The sequence below is a fragment of the Myxocyprinus asiaticus genome, chromosome 16, assembly GCF_019703515.2.
Source record: "Myxocyprinus asiaticus isolate MX2 ecotype Aquarium Trade chromosome 16, UBuf_Myxa_2, whole genome shotgun sequence".
In the NCBI taxonomy this organism is placed as follows: Eukaryota; Metazoa; Chordata; class Actinopteri; order Cypriniformes; family Catostomidae; genus Myxocyprinus; species Myxocyprinus asiaticus.
In genome coordinates, this window is record NC_059359.1 from 19,767,032 (window position 1) to 19,781,904 (window position 14,873).

Here is a 14,873-nt window from a genome sequence, read left to right on the forward strand (position 1 = left end):
ACTCTTATTTTAAAGACTCGCTTTTCGTCCGTCATTATTTCAGTCTTTTATTTTGAAAACTCTTCCTCTGTCCTCCATTAGTCAGTCTCTAAGTGTTGCTGGCTTCATTCGTCTCTGTGCGCCTGATTATTTTTACACTGTCGAGTCTGGCGGTGAAATCCAGGTCATCTCCGCCGGATCACCAGCCGATACGGCTCAAGCTTCTGCTCTCCGCGGATCCGCAGTGCTATTTCCTGATTCCTCTTTTGAGAGGTAAGGAGCTGATATTCTCCTCATATCTGTGTGGTTTTGTGCAGATGGCATCAAAAGGGTGCGCGATGATGCCAACTGTGCCAGTGCCCGCGAATAGAGAGATATGGAGCGCAGCGAGCTTAGACTGGGGCAGGAAAAGTTGTTGGGACCCTCTGACTTCACATCCAGCTCGACAACTAAAATCCAGTGATCGGGCCATTGCGCAGGTTCAGGTTTACGATTGTTGAATGATCAGTTGTATCAGATGATCCTTTAACAGAAGGAATATTAGGGATAAGAGTTCGTGAGTTAACGGAGACCGCAGCCGGTTGTTTTAACTGGACACGGAATGTAACCCAGTTCTTCAGCTAGACATAATCGGGCTCCTTTTGGGCCAAAGCGCGAGCTGTCTTCTTTATTCTGCGTTAAAGAGCTGATTATCAAATCAATATAATTAATCAAATATTAATTATATTTAGTTTTGATCATATTTATCATATTGACTTTTATAATAATCATCATTTATAATTAATATTTCACATTTATTTTTTTTATAATAAAAAGTCTTATTTTATTTTTTATTTTAAAAGGCGTATTTTTTTTTTTTTTTTCAACATTGATATTTTAGAATTCTCCGTTAAATTAAGTAGGTTATTTGTATACTTAAGAAGTATGATGTATTTCCGGCTCACCACGGTTCTTTTTCAGGTTTTTTTTTAATGAAGTAATTCAAATTTGATGGTCATGTAGTCATTTCTGCAGTTTTCTGGCAGATTATGTGACCGGGTCGTATGTCCAGTGTTTATATATAATTTTTGTTTATTAGCCTAATTTACGGCCTTGAGATGTAATGATGTCGCTTTAGCGTTCTGGAAAGACGAAAAATTGTCTAAATGTGTTTGAAAGAATAAGATATGGACGTGATATTTTGTTTTGGCCAATTTACAATCGCTAACTCGCACTGCGAGGCTTCCTGATAGTATCAGTGACGTCCACAGCATTTAATGTCATGTTATTCAGGCTTTAGTAATTGGTTATTAATATTTTATACTTGTGAGACTGAGAAGGGGAGTGTGTGTGTGTGTATGTGTGTGTGTGTGTGTGTGTGTGTGGCTGTCAGCTGACCCTGTCCAGACTTGGACTGAGTGTGCTGCCAGTGGCTGTCGTGACTAGTGTTCGGCCCAGTTTTAGATTCTGCTCTCTTGTCCTTTCCTGTGCGCTGCAGGTTCTGGCCCATTTGAGAGACACAAACATAATTGTATCATTCGCTGCCAGATAGAGTGCATCTGAGCTGCACAAGGGTGCTTTTTTGTTCATTTTTAGTTCAACAAAAAAATAAAGTTCTGTAGTTATTTACTCACCCTCATGTCTTTCCAATCCAATATGACCTCTTTTTTTTATGCTTTTATGTGGAAAGTTACTTTTGAAGAATGTCCTGGCCACTCTTTTCCATATAACAAAAAGTGAATGAGTACTTGGGCTGTCAAAATGACATAGGACAAATAAAGACTATCATAAAAGTAGTCTATATGACTATAACCCATGTTTTCTGAGGCCATTCAATAGCTTTGTTTGAGGAACAGACATTGTTTAAGGCAGTGGTTCTCGACTGGTTTTGTTTCAGAACCCAGATTTTACATTGGACATCAAGTGGGTGAAGGCTGGGTCACATTTTCTTTTATCTTGCATAGTTTTGTTCATGGTTTTCAAGTATAAGAGTGTGTATCAAGTGCATCAAGCCCTTTACGTGCAGTACTTGCCTTATATTTACAGTGCAATGACATATAAGCAGAGGTAAGACCATGGACTGCATTGACCAAATGTCAATGTAGGTAGTCTTTCTAAAAATAATAATAATAATAAATTATAGTGTTTGTAATGAAAAAAATAGTAGGCTAAACATATTTAGAAACTTTAGCTACAATATTTGTAATAAAAATGAGGTCTAATAGATTATTTAATATGAAACTATAACGTTTTTGTCAAAATATCTCAGTTACTGTTACTACTGTAAAATCGTGGTAAATGTTAGTAAGGGTGATGATGTGTAATTTGAAAAAACGTTTTTTTTGGCACATGCACAGTCTACTGTTTGAGAGATTTGACTTCCTCCATAGCGCTTCAAACAAGAAAATTCTCACTATAATTCAAATGGGTCGCATCAGTTTTGTGGTCTGCGCCGCAATATCGAGGGAAGTCCAGTTGACACGGGCGCGTTCCAAAGATGCAGTAGAGCAAAGCAGATCATTGATGTGAGTGGTTCTGTGATGGTTTGTGCTACACTCGTGCGAAAACCAGGCTTAAATAGCACCGCTTAAATATAGCGTAGCAGAAGAGAAGCGGATTGAGTGCATATAAAGTGCCTAATGCAAGCTTATCATAAAGTTTCGCTTGGGTGGCAGCCAACATTTTTTTAAACCACACTGCTATATTTATCGTAAGGATAATATAACAAAATATTGCAATAATTTAAATAAAGAAAAGGCAGTGAGCCAGTATTTTACTTTATATTATTTTTAATGTATGCATCCTATTTTATACTATACTGTTGTTCTTAATGTACATTATTCCACATGTATTTATATCACTGTACCTTGTGTTATATTATCCAGGCATTATAAAAAGAGAGGCTGGGTTCTGGAGTCTGTTTGGAAGATACTCATAGATAAATACATGTGCAAATATTAATAGGAAATATATTTATGTAACAGTGCTCTTTACACATCTCGCATAAAAATACAGATTATATACTCTTCAAAATGCATCAAAACCATGGAAAGAACATAATGAAACAGTTATGCCGAATTAGGTAAATAAATGCTTTAACAGCGTTCAATATATTAATCTCTAACAGCTGAAGGGTTTGGACAGGAGACAACAGCGCCATCTACTGTAGAGGGGTGAAAAAGTTTTTCATTTCATATTTATATGGACTCTGTGTGAATAGACCTTCCGTCAGAGGTTTGTCTCGTAAAATCATCACGGATTTGGTGTGAACAGGCGTTAAATCATTTACGAGTCAGTCTGAGCCATTTCTCGAGTTAAACTCACCGACTCGATGGGAATCGTGGAATTAATTGCTGGAGACATACCACATTTATGACACTTTTATAGTGTTTTTTTTTTTTGGTCAAATTCATTTACTTTAATTATAAAAAAAAAAAAAAAGAGTAGCCTGGAAATCCTTAAACATTTTTTTTATGGAAGACTGAAAATGATATGGGTGTGGATTTGAAACCATATGTAAATGTAAAAAAAAGACAGATTGTCATTGTTGTGATAACTATCCCTTTAAAGCCATCACTTATTTCACTTCTCTTTTCTCTTGCATTTATTCATTGACTCTTTCTTGCTCTCTGTCCATAACTATGTCATGCTTGTCTGGAATGGTATTTGCCTCATGTTCATTCTGTATTTATGAATGTGATCCATTCCTTTGCGTTACACCTGAATGGCGTTTATCGACACACATAGAAGGACACTTTCCACTCCTGAAAGATGAGCTTGTGTCCCAGCTGTGATGTCATCTGCTCCAGGGAGACAACGAGGTGTGTCAGAGTGTCGGCTGATGGATCTGCGGTGGCATCAGGCCAAGTGTAACAGTGAGTCGTGGAGGCGTGTGGAGCTGAAGGGCTGAAGAATGATAAATCGGTACAAAGAGTGAGAGAAGCTTAACGGGACTTACGGTTTGTCAGCAGACCTGTCGGTCTATCTGCACAAAGTGCACTCCGTTGTCTACGGACTGTTCGAATAACCCACCGGACTCTTTCTGGACCATTTAAACAACATTTTTAACAACTTTTTGCATGCACACTTATACCATCTTTAAATGCAACTGATCTCATAGAAACACGCTATTGTACCTACTTTTTTGCTAAATAATTTTTACCTGGCTCGTTGTACGTATCGCAGCAGTTTCCTGGTGAAAGAACACTAGAGGCGCTACAACAACAATTACTTTCAATTACTAACAATTTTATTTACTTTCACACAAATCACTTTCATAAACACAAGCTTGTTATAATATGCATGGTAGCTCAGCTAATATAGCGCTGCACTTGCATTTCAAAGCATCTGGGTATGAGTCCTGAGGAGCCAAAAGTGTTCTAGAAGCACCACAAAATGGTGTGGTTCCTTCAGCAATTGCATTTTTCTTCTCTTATTTGCTTTAATGATGCTATCAATTAGGTTTAGGTATAAAGTAGGGAAGGGAGGTAGGTTTTGTTGATTTTAAAACTCAATAGAGCATTAACTTAAACTTCATCTGATTTGGAGAAAATTTCACTCGCTTGTAGCACCAGGTTGTTTAAATGGGTTGGAATTCAGTCTTGTAGTTAGTAGGTTTGTTTTTTAGCTAAATTTGGGCCTCTCATGTCTCTGTTCTGGAAGATCTCAAGGATGTTTCATTTTTTTTTTTACTTGATTTGTTCCAAGTTGAGTTTTGTACATTTTGGTAAGAGTCTGTAATGTTAGTTAGCTAATATGAATTTTTTCAATGGCTGATACCAATTGGCCGAGTGACCAATTGGCAATATTTAATAATGAAATAAACATTATGGAAATTAAATAAACAATTGTCTCGCACAGTACCTAGCTGAATAAAACTTAATCATGCCTAAACTGGTTTGCTGATCTTAGCTGGTCTTCCATCCTAATCAGGCTGGTCTGTTGGCTGGTTTTAGAGGGGTTTTGGGCACTTTTCTACTGGTCTGGCTTGGAGACCAGCTAAGACCAGAAAACCAGTTTAGACAGTGATGTTTTTTTTTTTTCAGCAGCGTATTTAGAAACATTTGAAAATTGGAAAGGATATTAAAATATCCTTTTTCCTGTGGCAAATGTGTTGGTAGATTTTAAAACTGACACAAGAAACCTTACCACTTCAGTTAGTCAGCCAAGCAGGCAAGGTTATCGGACGATATCGATAATTTGTATCGGAGATATATATATCAGTCTATTACTGGTCTGTGTTCTGTATTTTATCTCTGTATCTCTTTGACGCTGTATTTTTATTTATTTATTTTTTTGTAGCTAAGTGGTTAAATTGTGCTTTGAATACATTGCAGTGGTAAAGCACAGTAAATTGAGTGCTCTCCTGTTGGGGTGTGAGTGATTTGAGGCTGGGAGCTGGGACAGCAGCCCACTACAGACCGGAACACTCACTGCTTGTGGGAAGAAAGCTTCCTGTCTTGCTGAGAGCCGTCTGTCTGACGCAGAGTCATCGTACGGCAAGCTTCCTGTCTTGCTGCGAACCACATCATCTGGCCTCTGGCACTGAAACGTCAGGTGGCATAAGGGCTTGGGGTAGGAGCTGCACACATGCTGAACTGGGATCAGCTGTCCTTCTCCAAACCCCGCTGTCTGTCATTATCCAAAACACTGCAGAACTGGGCTCAGAGCAGTGTAAGATGGGATGCTTCAGCTAAGACTCCCAGGAGGATCTTAAAATTACTTGCACCCCCTCAGAGCATACTTAGACAGGAGAAGAGACAACACAGCCAAAAAGAGAGGCTTGGAGGCAGTGATCACAGCCAGACACTTATGGGTCGGTCCATGAAAAAGGTCATACCACCTATGAGTTCACTGCTTACTCTCATTATGAAACAAATGCTGAAACACAGTGCATAAACCAGTGCTGTAGACATCTATGTTTTAGGAGCATGTGAACAGTGAGTTTCTACTCTGTTTTGACAGTACCACAGTTTGTGATCAGATTGAAATGGATAGTTTCTCTCAGTCCTGAGGCTAATCCCTGCTGATAATCTCAGAGAAGAGCAGGGGTGGATCTTCCAGGGTGGCATGGGGTGGCAAATGCCATCCTAAGAAAAAGCATTGCCACCCCATCTGCCACCCCAGCATAAGTATCCAAATGTATTAAATATAAATGTAAGTATATTATCGTTGATTTTGACATTGTATAAGGGTTTATTCATGTCAAACTGCCTAAACTCTCACTGAATGCACACATGACTGCAGACCCATTGATTGATTACAGCCTGCCTACTATTGCAGCGCATGAACTGTGTTTGGGCTCTCGTGGGTTGATGAGCTTATTTCCTCAACAACAAAGACCTCATGGACAAATACGTGGAGGAAAAAAAAAAGAGGTAAAAGATTAATTTCTCAGTTGTTTCCAAGCATTCACTGAATGATTATTAGATACATCGCTGTCAGTTATGGGTTGAGATGGGTGAGACATGTCCTCACCACTTTTTGAAATCAGCTATGTGTATAATCCACATGAAACATCTCCAGTTCTTGAGATGGAGTTTCTATTTCATCTGTGTGTGTTTTGACTGGCGATCCGGCGCTGGAATGTGTTATTTTGAATGTTATGATAAGTGTTCGTTGAAGCTGTTATCAGTGTCGTTTAGTGTCGGCAGTTTTGCCGCAGATCGCTCTCTTTTCATTGTAACCCTTCGTGATGGCATTCTCGAACGTATTGTTTGTGTGTATGTAGTGTGTGTTTGTGTGTGTTGTCTTTCACTTTCTCTCCCTCTCTCTTAATCGCTTTCAGGTGTGGGGTTAACAGGTGAGCTGATTGTTGATGGAGCATCGGTGTGCAGTGTGATTCCTTCCTATATAAACTGAGTGTTTCATGGCTGGGTTGTGTGATGGGAGAGGGTTGTTCGTGATCTGTGTCATCTCGTTCACGTGCGCTCAGGTGCATTCCGGGTTCCCGCTTCTGGAGCGGATTGTTTGTGTTTGTCACTGTCTGAATTTCTGAGTTTGCTGTTCTTTCATATACATAACTGTCAATAAATGTGTCTGTGTTTCCACTGCTCTCGTCTCCCCGCATCTTTTATTGCATTTTATTTTTAAAGTATAACACCCATCCATTGACGTACAGATGTAATCTTGTTTTATTAAAATAAAAAGTTATATTTGGGCGAATTAGAATCCAAAACCTCTAAAAACTAAAGGCAAAATTTTACTACTAGAGCAATCAGTCATGTTCTTAATCAAAGTGCTGATCTATGTATTCATCTGCTGATTAGCAAAAGACTGATAGTTGCAGGTGTAGAAATGAAATTACCATATTATGTGAAATATTTATTTGGGTGCTTGAATCAGTCATTAAGTTTGACTGTTGATCAAAACAGGTAATTTAAAAGAATCTTTTACTGTGCATAATATAATTAATATTCATGAGTTTCGCAGCACTGCCACCCACAGTTTCTGTACAGTTTATTTTTATTTAGACCTAACTTTGTTAATCTTCACTTTCAGATTGATTATTCCAGCTGTTACAAAGGTGATAGGCCTACAGGACTTTATTAGCAGAATATCATGGGATATGCATGCATTTTCCATCCATGGGTACACTTAACAAAGGTGGTGACGTTTAGTCCAGATTGCCGGTTCTATGAATCATTGGAGCATTTAGAATTTATTGATGTTGTTTAATAGACAATGTCTTGGTGCTCTGGAGATAGAAAATGTGTTACTTATTTTTTTATTATGTAAAAAACATTTTTTTTTTAATGTTGGCAAATCAGTATCAAAATGTTTACTATGTGGTTCCTGTGGAAATGCAGTTGTATCACAAATTCATGGACATTTATAATTTGACAGTGACTCCAGTTAATAAACTAGTACTTGTTGCAATGAAGCTTGGTACATTAATCCATAAGAACTATGCATGGGCGCTTGCTTTAGTGTTGCAACCCCTCATAGTCTGCATGCCACCCCCTTGCCACTCCATAAAAAATGTTCTAGATCTGCCCCTGGAACTGAGGCATATGGCAGTGATCGTATGATAGGGCTGGGGTCCCTGGTTGGCATACTGTGTTGGGAGACAGATGGAGACATGCTGGGACAGGAGGGGAATTGTTGTCCTAGTATGGCAAAGAGGGAGACATTCACTAGTATTCAGTTCGTACAGTCATTACAGAGCTAAACTTCCAGGACTGGCAGTAGCCTACCACAAATTAACCTGTTACTTTTTTTATGTTATTTTTGGACTCTTTGTCGACCAACAGCTGAATAGCCGATTAGTCTGATCGTTTACCTAGATTTATTTCATATTGTGTGTGTGTATATATATATATATATATATATATATATATATATATATATATATATATATATATATATATATAATATTTTAGTTTTGATATTTCTTTGCTGTAGTTAATCTGTTAGACAGTTTGCATAATAAAATCCCTTTTGAAGAAGCTGCATGACTTGCATCTTTAAATTCATCCCTTTTAAAGTAATAGTTCACCCAAAAATGAAAATTTTCTTATCGTTTACTCACCTTCATGTTGTCCCAAACCCGTATAACTTTCTTTCTTCCATGGAACACAAAAAATGTTAGGCAGTGAGTTAATCTCACCATTCAGTTTTGAAGTGAATGGTTACTGAAGGGGCGGTCACACTACACTTCATGCTCCATTCACTCCCATTGAAACGCATCCGAACGCTGGCGACCAGAAAGGCAACCTCATGCGAAGAAGTTTCATACGATGCTGCGTACCAAAGTTCAAGCTTTGTGAACTCTGAACCATGAATTCGTACGACGAGATGACGTTCCGTTGTACGAAAATCTCTCGTGTTGGGTGTGACCGCCCCTTGAGGCTGTCATACTACAGTCTAACATCTCTGTTTGTGCACTGATGAAAAAAAGTCATACAGGTTTGGGTGAGTACTCACATGAGGGTGAGTAAATAATGACAGATTATTTTGGGGGGTGAACTATCCCTTTATTAAAGCACCACTGCAACAGCCGTACACATTTAGATAGATGTATTTGGCCATCGCATTGCATCTTGAGCTGTTTTTTTTTTATATATATATATTCTGCCACGAGCATTGGATTTAAAGATGCCATGTCAAGCCCAACATTAAAAAACATGTCTCCAGACCCTTGCATTTTGTTCCATTCTGTTGAGCTGTCGACTAGCTGTTTTTTAAATGCAGTAATGCATCTTAGGCTATGTCCACATTAATCCGGATACATTGGAAAATAGCATTTTCGAAACACTCTCCACACATTTTACAAGCGCTTTTTTTAAAAGTTGCTTGTCCACACTGAAACATATAAAAACTTTTAAATCCCCTTTCTGCGCATACAAAAATCACCATTCCATGTGTGGTCTGAAACGTAGTTGTCCTCATGTTCTATAGCCGGACAGCAATTCCGAGTAAACTTCCCGTCACCTTTGAATAAATGTAATGTTACGGTTGTACAAAGTAACATTTATCTTTAACAATGCTATCAAAGTTAATAGAAAGCACAAAACATAGGCCGCCATCTTGATTGTTTTTAGTTGAATGAATCATATTACTGCGTCACATGACAACAAATACTTCATCGTTTTCAGATATATCTGTTTTCCTTGTCCACACAACAATGCGAAGACAGCGTTTTCAAATTAATCCATTTGGGAGAGCGTTTTCAAAAAGCTTAGTTTTTGCTGTCAAAAACGCCATCTCGGTGTGGACGGAAGGCCAAAACGTAGTGAAAAAGATGCTTTTCAAATGAAAATGTATTATTGTGGACGTGGCCTTATGTAAACGCAACCTAAACAACCTGTCCAATCATAGTCGGGCAACCCACTAACTCGATTTTGAAAATATGTTGTTTTGCACAACCCATCTGTACAGTATGTATCCAGGTACCATAAATTGCAGAATTTTGTGTGTATTTTTAACCTTGTTGAGATTGAGATGTGAGTTGAGATTTACCCAGTGAGAAACTCCTCCAGTCATTGATGCTACAGTATAGGTACGAGTCCTCTAATGTCTCTCCCTTATGCTTCAAAGCTAATCTCTGTTCTGATACAGGACACTGCAGCACTCTGCACCAAGCAACACCCCCCCACCCCCGCTCATTCGCTGTCTCTTTAATTTTCTCTCTATTACACTGCAGCTCCTTTAGAGGACATTGCAAACAGAAACTTTTAGGACTAATTATTTACAGCATCTCTACTTCGCTAAATCGCTCCTCACCGGTTTAGAAAAAGGTGGCCCATCATTTGAACCAACCAAAAACAGACAAAGCTGATGTCAATGTCATTTTGAGGATATATTGAGCCTCTTACCAACCTTAGTGTCAATCAATCACACATTAGTGGTGCTTGCTAAGGCTAGCATCACAATTATTATTGCTTATCCTTGGGGATTTGGACAAACCCCTCACACTAACACTCTGTCTACACCAGACGTAAGCAGCGCGTCACGTCAAAAGCATATTTTTCCCATTCTTTTCAATGACGCTGTCTACACTGGAAGCATCCATTGCAGCGCAACGCGGCAACAGTAAATTGATGTCTCGTTCTATTGCTGACTCGCTGCAGAGCTACTCCAGCCAGTTTATTACTTGAGCTGTGTGGCAATGCCACTCAAAACAAATTATAAATGCATAGCATTGCTCTGGCAATCAACCACAACACCCTAGCATTGTGGTGGCGACTTTTGCAGGGGCAGTTATGACTAGTTTACTTCATTGTCTGATCTGTCAGATTTTTTGTTTTGCTTGTTAATTATACAGTATATGCAAAAACGTTACAAAACGTAAAAGTATGAGGATAGTAGTTTAAACCAACATATGTATTACTGCCAAAACAAACACTTAAAACCTTACCAAACATATTTTAGCTAATTAAAAGTTTATTGAAATCCTCTACCTACAAATTCTTCAGCAGTCAAAAATCATGTCATCTGTTGGACCCCTGGAGAACAAGTGTCTGGTGTGAGCTCATGCTAGACTTGACCTCACTAACCTCTGTGGTGAGCACTGCTGAAGAATGCAGTGAAGCAGCAAAGGTCAGGCTGTCTAGACACTGTAGGTGGAGTCCCAGAAGGCTGTTGATTGATTGGCTGAGAGGAGAGATCCTAAAACTGATTAGACATTTGCTTTAAAGATTATTTGTGGTCTGTGTTTGAGATGAGTCTGTAATTGTGTGCCTTTCTTATGCTTTCTGAAAAATACATTTCTTGGAAGACAGATTGATTTTAGCCTTTTCCGTCTAGGCTATATCTACATTCCATCTTCAAATTGGATTAATTTTGCCCTCTACCTTTATGTATTGTAACAACTCTGTGGTATAAATAACATATACCGTTTCCAATGTAAGGCCTGACCTGATGAATAAACCCATTAATGTTTTCAGATTTAGTGCATTAAATTAAAGGGTAATCACTTTTCTTTTTGGGTGCAGAAAGCAAGTCATCTCATTCGCTGTTGCTAAGGCAACTGAAATCTCGAACATATTGCATAAAACAGACTTGAATACATCCCAGATTTTGCCTTCTTGGCCATTTAATATTGAATGTTAAGCTAAATAAACTGTTCACTAAAGACAGGTGGGGCAAATTACATAAAAGGTGGGATTAGGCGCTGTCACTCAAATTACTGCTAGGGGCAACCAAGATCTTAAATTTTATAATGATGATGACAATGTTGTAAGAGAGTGTTGGAGAAATAGAGAGCTGCAGAGGGAGGGCAGATACTGCAGTATTGGCGGAGTGGAGAGGCTGTCAAAACAACACCCAACCTGACACTGTGAAGACAGACACGCTGTCATAAATGTATTCTGTGGTATCTATTCTAAACTAATAGATAGTATTCTAAACTAATATAGAATAGTATGGTATTGAGGCCAGTGGGTGGCATAAAGTTAGGGTTCAGCACTGAAAAGCAGTTCTTATTCAGAATAAGTTCCATTAAAAATTTTTTTTAAAAAAATTAAAAAAAAGAAGAAAAATGCCAGATTTACCACCTTTCAGATCCATTAACGAATCAAAAACTAGCATTCTTCTGTCTTTTTAAATGGAACACTGCACTAAAATACAGTGACAGTGGTTCCTGCACTGTTAATTACTGAATGTATTGTGTGAAATATACAGTATAGCGCGATCAGGGTGTTTCCATCTAAATGTAATGTGACTAAAGAAAATGCTAAACATTGCGCGTTTCCGTCAACTGTGTTATGCACATTATCTTGAGGGAGCCTGCCTTGTGTCATGGAACAGCTAAACGACCTTCTTGCTTCGGGGAGAGTTGTATTCACTGTAAAAGAGCAATTGAACATTGTTATTTAATGCTGCCTGGAGACGTTGCAGAAAAAGTGCAATAAAATGCAACAGTCTGGTGCCAGAAGTTAAAATCCCATTCATTTTTCCATAGACAAATTGATTTTCAACCATAACGTATATACCATGAGCTCTAAGGTTGTTATATGCCTTCAAGTTAAAGCCATCAGTTCATGTTATTTCAAATAATTGTTTTAAAATTGTGTTTTATAGCAGAATTCCTAGTAAACAACTACACTACCCATGGTCCATCAGAGAGAGATACACCAATCAGAACTGTGGTCAACAATGCCCCTTAAACAAGTCCAGCAGCAACCACCCACTTCCATGATGCACTGTGAATGAAGCAGTCGATTCGGTCACTCTACACCCTCAAACTACAAATATATTTGTGTATATCAGAATATTTTGCAGTAAACTTAAAATATATTGTTTCTATATTTATAATCAGCAACACAAAATTCACATTTCTATTGTTTTGTTTTTTATTCAATTATGTCATTGGCAATGCTTCACTGAATTGTAGTTTGTGGCCTCGTGACAAACTTCCAACTAACCAGGGCTATGTTTGAAGAATTGTGTGCCCTGGTCGGGTCTTTCGTTGGACCAGTCACATCAAGCTATAGTGCATCTGTAGCAACCGATGAGTGCATTGCCATCGCACTTTACAAATGGTCATAACACTTCATCGTTTAAGCGAATATATCGTTTCCGGCACCTTAATGCGCATTTTGAATTATGCAAAACTTCAGAAAATCCACCTCACCCTAGCACATAAACTTTTAAGTGTGGTCTGATTTCCTATCAAAATGCCTTAGTCGGTTATTTTGTGACTCAAAAAAACACTTGAATCTGACTGAGATATTGAACTGAAACACTTTTTTTTTTCTTTTTTTTCTCCCAATTTGGAATGCCCAATTCCCAATGTGCTTTTAAGTCCTTGTGGTCGCGTAGTGATTCGCCTCAGTTCGGGTGGCGGAGGACGAATCCCAGTTGCCTCCGCGTCTGAGACCGTCAACCCGCGCATCTTATCACGTGGCTTGTTGAGCACGTTGCCACGGAGACATAGCGCGTGTGGAGGCTTCACGCCATCCAACGCGGCAACCATGCTCAACTCACCACGCGCCCCACCGAGAACTAACCACATTATAGCGACCACGAGGAGGTTACCCCATGTGACTCTACCCTCCCTAGAAACCGGGCCAATTTGGTTGCTTAGGAGACCTGGATGGAGACACTCAGCATGCCCTGGGATTCGAACTAGCGAACTCCAGGGGTGATAGCCAGCGTCTTTACCACTGAGCTACCGGCTTGTGAAAAAAGTTATTGACTGTCTGTTTGTATGGCAACATGTAGTTGTTAAAAATATTAACTTATTAGCTTAATAAATATGTAATGAATAAATATATAAGTGGTATTTTATAAAAAAATATTGAATTTACCAACATTATTTGGCAGCAGACTTCTGAGGGCAATAAATGCAATAAGAAGTCTGATTTCAAAGTATTTCTTCTTCCAAATTACTAAAATAATCATTAATAGAATCAAAATTTAAACCAGAATTGCTAAATACTTCCTACATACAATGTGGCTTTCCTCCTTGACTTACCCTCAATTTGTTCTGATTGTCTGTTTGTTTGTCTGTCCTTCTGTCTGTTTGTCTCTCTCTAGTTCTCTCTGTGGTGCTTTGCTTGGTCTTCTGTCAACCACAAGTCTCAGTTGGGTGTCACAGAACTCCAGGATTGTCACATACACACACCTAAACAGACGCACACACCAAAAAACAGACTTTCCCAGACAGCTAAGTTGACATTTGCTAACCTGCAGATCCTGGTTGTCAGGTCATCTTAGGACCTGTGCAGGAAAAGTGCTAAATTGTCTGATTACCGGCAGACATGAGTGAGGCGGCCTTGAAGGCATGTGAGACGAAGAATCCTTTCACTTTAAGTTGGATGAGTTTCATACAGTATTTGCCTTTTTTGGCTGGGCCATCTGGACTAGATGGAACTGCCAGAATTGGTTGACAAAATGAATCGAAGAGGACGTTGATTGTTTTGGCACTCTTTGTGAGTTCATAATCATTTTGCATGATGCCTTTAAAACTGGTCAGATTTCTAAAATAGTTTACCCAAAAATTTATAATTCTGATCATTTACTCACCCTCATGTTGTTTCATTACTGAAATTTCATATATGTACATTTCAATGGCCCCAGTGCACAAATTTGGGCCATAGAAATGTGGTTTGTGTCATTAGAACCTCAGGTGTCATATGTTTCCTGGTATCTTATGATTCGTTTTAGCTATTAGAAAAGTAGAGGTAGTGGAATCCATTTTGATTTTAAAAGCACACTGCCTGGTGTTGAATTAATTGAATTAATGGAGGATTAAAATGGGAGCAGATACACTCCTGTACATCAGTGACCTGAGGATATCTCTACTTTATAATATACACTGACACCATCAGGTGTAGTTAACCCTAACACTTAGCCCAGAGACACGGCAGTTAGCAAAATCTCTCGTAGGCTGCCATAATTTGTGAGTCTGGCTGGATGAATCAGTATAGTTGTCCCTTAGAGCTTCATCATGACTTAACCAGGCACAGAAA

At 38.7% G+C, this 14,873-nt stretch overlaps 1 protein-coding gene across 1 annotated transcript in view; it reads left to right on the forward strand.

The window, feature by feature from the left end:
- Window positions 1–120: 120 nt before the first annotated feature.
- The window catches only part of LOC127454517 (low-density lipoprotein receptor class A domain-containing protein 4-like), an 80,456-nt gene continuing 65,703 nt past the window's right edge, over window positions 121–14,873 (forward strand). The window contains exon 1 of the mRNA XM_051721809.1: window positions 121–252. The gene's annotated coding sequence lies outside the window, so the exon portion shown is untranslated. The remainder of the gene's footprint in view (window positions 253–14,873) is intronic.